Source organism: Symphalangus syndactylus, chromosome 20 (assembly GCF_028878055.3).
Source record: "Symphalangus syndactylus isolate Jambi chromosome 20, NHGRI_mSymSyn1-v2.1_pri, whole genome shotgun sequence".
In the NCBI taxonomy this organism is placed as follows: domain Eukaryota; kingdom Metazoa; phylum Chordata; class Mammalia; order Primates; family Hylobatidae; genus Symphalangus; species Symphalangus syndactylus.
This window is the reverse complement of record NC_072442.2, coordinates 41958093-41964092: the sequence shown is the minus strand read 5'-3', so window position 1 is coordinate 41964092 and position 6000 is coordinate 41958093.

Genomic DNA, 6000 nt, shown 5'->3' with positions numbered 1-6000 from the left:
GTACCTAGTAGACTATCTGACTAGAAAGTGATTGATTGATATTCATTTCCTTACTACCTTACTGTCTGGGCACTGGTTTTCTCCTCCATAAATTCAGGTCCTTCTAGCTTTAGAATTCTTTGATTCTAGGAAACTGAATTTACTTCTGAGATAAACTTTTAGAGGGTTAAAACTCATGGTTAGAAGGGTAGTCTTTCTTCCAAGTTCTAAATCACTTAGGTCATGTGATTATGCATTTTCATTTGCTTAGATGTTCAGAAAAGACAATCTGGTTTGCAGTTTGGATCAATTATGCAAAAGGACGATTATTTCCCTGTGGAGAAAAGTAAATGAGTAAGACTTGGCCTTAGTTCGGGAAGGTACCATAGAGATTAGCTGGGTGCCCGAAGGCTTGGGCAGAGAGGCCTTTGGAGGAATGATGGAGTATGAAGGGGTGGGGAACTGGGCCCCAGAGGGGACCAGAAGGAAAAACTACGCAGTAAGGGTCAATGGGAAGCAATGAATATTTCCCTCACAAACCAGAGAAACTTCTGTGCCAAATATAAAGGTTTCGTACTGTGTTTAGGTGTTCATGATCAGGAGTCATAGACATGAATTGTTCAAATCCCTGCTCCACCATTTATTGCCTGTATCTAGAGCAAATTTGGAGCCTTTCCTAGTTTGTTTCTTTATCTGTAACATGGGAATAATAGGCCAACCTTATACAGTTGTTGGGAGAATCAAATGAGAAATGTGCCCAAGTGCTTAGTGCCTTGTTTGGCATCTAATAAGCCTTGATGAAATGGCAGAATCATCATCAACAACAACACTGCCATTATTATCATTATTACAAATGCTTGCACAGAGCTATAAGGCTGGAAGATTCCAAGAGGATAACTAGAGCACATTTCAATCCCAGTACCAGAAAAGAGGCTTTGGTGATATTACAATTTCATGTGGAGAACTTGTCCTCCTCAAGAACTACCCCAAATAAGATAACCAAACCCACAAGATCAGGAACTTAGCAGAGAAGATAGAGGTGATGGTTATCTGCCAACTTCCTATTTCAGCCACTAAGTTAATGTTAACATTTGCATTTTGTTTGTTTTTTTTTTTTTGAGACGGAGTCTCGCTCTGTCGTCCATGCTGGAGTGCAGTGGCGCAATCTCTGCTCACTGCAAGCTCCGCCTCCCGGGTTCATGCCATTCTCCTGCCTCAGCCTCTCCGAGTAGCTGGGACTACAGGTGCCTGCCACCACGCCCGGCTAATTTTTTTTGTGTTTTTTTTTTTTTAGTAGAGACGGGGTTTCACCGTGGTCTCGATCTCCTGACCTCGTGATCCGCCCGCCTCGGCCTCCCAAAGTGCTGGGATTACAAGCGTGAGCCACCGCCCCCGTCCTAACATTTGCATTTTGATAGTTAATTTATGAGTAGAGTTCTGTGCCCCTAGTACTTACAAGGTAAGTGCGTGAAGTTTGAGCATGACTGGGTTGGGATGGGCAATGGGTAATTTGTCTGCTTAACAAAGAAGAATTTTCACAAAATTATTCATCTGAGCCACCTGGGTCAACAATAGGAACAATGAAGTTTATGGAAATAAACATCATCACTCCCTCCCTCAAACATGTTCACACACAATACCTTACCTTTTGCAAAAAAAAACAAAAAAAACCCTATGAGGTAGGCAGCATTATTATTTCAATTCAAGAGATGAGATAAACAAGACTCAAAAAAGGGAAAGAACTTCTCTGAGCTCATATCATAGGTAAGGATGTAAATCCAGGTCATTTAATTTCAAATTTGTGTTTTTTGGAGAGTGACATCAGCAAGATGAGGGAATAAGCAGCCCTGGACCCTCCTCACCCTCATGGACACACTGATTCAATAATAATACTCACATAAATTTTATTTGTGAGAAATTTAGTAATAATTTGAGAGGCTCTTGCACCCTGGATGAGTGTAAAACCAGCCAAATCAAAGTTGGTAGAAAGATTTTAAGATACTTTATTACAATAATCCCTGCTTTCTCAGCATAGTGTCATACGGTTAGGAGGAAATCCCAAGCTCCCAGCTTCTTTGCAGGGAGAGAAGGAAAGAACTGGACCATACATCCAACATTCAGATTTTTCTGAGGGCTGCCAATGCACTAGCTTCTGTCTTGCTTGACTTAGAATGCAGATGGAATCCAGCATACTCCAGACATCCAGAAGCCATCGAGAACAAAGAGGGCAATTTGAACTAGCACATGAATATTCACCACAGCCCTCTCCCCGGCCAAGTTCAGAGCAAGCCAGTGAAAAACCCTGGGTCCCAGGCTCTCCCTGGAGAGAGAAAGAGTTAGACCTTCGTCCAATATTCTGACTTTTCTGTGGACAGTATCAGGGATGAGCTTCTGTCTCACCTGTGCCAGAGTGCTGATGGAAACTAGCCATACTCAAGATGCCTGGAGGCTGCAAAGATGGTGGTTTGGACTAGCACAAAAATTTGAGAGGTCCCCAGTATCTCTGGCTGGGCTGTTGGTGAAGGTCTTCTCCAGTACAAGGCCAGTCCATGAAGATTGGGAGAGGTGGCTGTTTTGTCTAATGCACAGACACCAGCACAAAGATTCAAGGATAATGAAGAAACAGGGAAATATGTCCTAAACAAAGGTAGAAGATAAATCTCCTGAAGTTTGACCCCAATGAAAGAGATATACAATTTACCTGAAAGAGAATTTGAAATAACCATATATTCAAAATAGAGAATTCAAAATAACCATATAATCATAGGCTGGGCATAATGGCTCATGCTTGTAATCCCAGCACTTTGGGAGGCTGAGGTGGGTAGATCACTTGAGGTCAGGAGTTTGAGACCAGCCTGGCGAACAGGGCAAAACCCCGTCTCTACTAAAAATATAAAAATTGGCTGGGTGCGGTGGTGCGCAACTGTAATCCCAGCTACTCAGGAGGCTGAGGCATGAGAAATGCTTGAACCCAGGAGGTGAGGGTTGCAGTGAGCAGAAATCATGCCACTGCACTCCATCCTGGGCAACACAGCGAGACTCTGTCTCAACAAAACAAAACAAAACAAAAGAAAAAATAACCATAATTAAAGATGCTCTGCAAGGCCAGAAGAACAATACACAAAGCGAGAATTTTCAACAAAAAGGCAGAAAATACAAAAAGTACCAAACAGAAATCATGCTGCTGAAAAATACAATAACTGAATTGAAAAATTCAATAGAGGGATTCAATAGCACACTAAATCAAGCAGGAGATAGGATCAGTGAACTCAAAGTCAGGCCATTGGAAATTATCCAGAGGAACAAAAAGAAAAAAGAATAAAAAAGAGTAAAGAAAGCTTAAGAGATGTATGGGACATCATCAAGCAGACCAACATTCACATTAGGAAGATCCAGAAGGAGAAGGGTGAGAGAAAGTTTAGAAAACTTATTAAAATAAATAATGGCTCAAAACTCCTGAAACCTGAGAAAGAACATTGACGTCCAGATCCAGGAAGCCCAGTGTATCCCAAATTAGATGCTCAAAGAAATCAAAGTGATACACATTATAATTGAATTGTCAGAAGTCAAAGACAAAGAAGGAATTTTGAAAGCAGAAGAGAAAAGTGACATCATGTACAAGGGAACCTCCATAAGGCAGTTAATACATTTCTTAGCAGAAACTTTGCAGGCCAGAAGGACATGGGATAATATATTTAAAGTGCTGAAAACAAACAAACCAACCAACAAACAAACTGCCAACCAAGAATATCATTCCCAGCACAATTATCCTTCAAAAGTGAAGGAGTGATAGACTTTTATAGATAAGCAAAAGCTGAGGTAGTTCATCATTACTGGACTTGCCTTACAAAAAATGTTAAAGGAAGTTCTTTAAGTTGGAACAAAAGGATGTTAAACAGTAATATAAATGCATGTGAAAGTATAAAACTTGCTGGTAAATGTAAATATATTGATAAATATAGAATACTGTAATACTATAATGGTGGTAGGTAAATCACTCTTTTAATTCTACTATAAAATTTATTTATTTATTTATTTATTTTTTAGAGACAGAGTTTCACTCTTGTCACCCAGGCTGGTATGCAGTGGTGTGATCTCGGCTCACTGAGACCTCCATCTCCTGGGTTCAAGCAATTCTCCTGCCTCAGCCTCCTGAGTAGCCGGGATTATAGGTGTCTGCCACCATGCCCAGCTAATATTTATATTTTTAGTACAGACAGGGTTTCTCCATGTTGGCCAGGCTGGTCTCGAACTCCTGACCTCAGGTGATCTGCCCTCCTCAGCCTCCGAAAGTGCTGGGATTATAGGCGTGAGCCACCACACTTGGCCCTCTACTATAAAATTTAAAAGATAAAAGTATTAAAAATAACTATAACTATAAAAATAGGTTAATGCATACACAATATAACAAGATGTAAATAATGACATCAATACATAAAAGATGTGTGTGGGAGAAGCAAAAGAGTAGTTTTTGTATGCAGTGAAAGTTATCAGCTAAGAATAGACAGTTATAAGTTGTTTCATAGAAGCCCTATGATGATCACAAAAAAATACCTATAGAAGATACACAAAAGAAAAAAGAATAAAAACATATCAATACAAAAATCCATGAAACACAAAAGAAGACAGCAAGATAGGAAAAGAGAAACAAAAGAACTCTGAGAAAGACAAAAGAATTAACAAAATGGCAATATTAGGTCTTTCCCTATCAATAATTTATTGAAATGTAAATGAATTAAACTCTCCAATCAAAAGACATGGAGCAGCTGAATGGATTTTTATAAAACCAACAAGTTCTATCTACATACTATCTAGAAGAGACTGACTTTAGATTTAAAGACAATGTGTAGGCTGAAAGTGAAGGAATGGGAAAAAAATATTTCGTACAAATGGTAACCAAAAGACAGCAAGATGGCTGTACTTATATATCAGACAAAATAGTCTTTAAGTCAAAAACTGTCACAAAAGTCAAAGAAGAACATTATATAATAATGAAAAAATTCACCAGGAAGATATAACAATTACACACAATATGAGCCCAACATCAGAGCATCTAATATATATAAAACAAACATTGACAGAACCAAAGGGAGAAATAGACAATGCAATAATAGAAGAATTCAGTAACTCACTTTTGATAATGAATAGAACATTCAGATAGAAAATCAACAGGGAAATAACAGACTTGAGCAATACTATAGAACAAATGGGCCTAACAAATAAAATGTTCTATCCAATGGTAGCAGAATACATCTTCTCCAGTGCACACGGAACATTCTCCAGGATAGATCACATGTTGGGTCACAAAACAAGTCTTAATGAATTTAAGAGGATTGAAATCATACTAAGTATCTTTTCCTACCACAATGGAATGAAACTAGAAAACTAGAATGGAAATAGGAAAAAAACTGAAAGATACACAAATATGTAGAAATTAAAAAACACATTTAAATAATCAGTGGGTCAAAGAAGAAATCAAAAAGGAAATTAGAAAATATCTTGAGACAAATGAAAATGGGAACACAACATATCAAAATGCATGGGATGCAGCAAAAACAGTACTAAGAGGAAAGTTTTATATATGTATATATCTAAACATATCTAAACATACACACACACCTACTATGTACCTACAAAAATTAAAAAATTAAAAAAGATAAAGAACAAATTAAGCCCAAAGTTAGCAGCAGGAAGGCTATAATAACACTTTTTGCTCTAAGTTTTATTATGATACTTATGATAAAACTTAGAGCAGAAATAAATAAAAATAGAGGCTAGAAAAACAATAGCAAAAAATAAATGAAACGGTTTTTTTGAAAGATACAGAAAATTTACAAACCTCTAGATAGACTAAGAAAAAAAGAGGAAACACTCAAATAAATAAAATCAAAGATGTGCTTTTCTGCTCCTCCCATGCTGCCTTTGAAATTCAGATGCATCCTTCTTTAAATGATTTTTATTGTGTTCTACAAATAATCTTTTGGGACTTCTTTCTGAAACATGACTTTGTTTCTGTGCAGA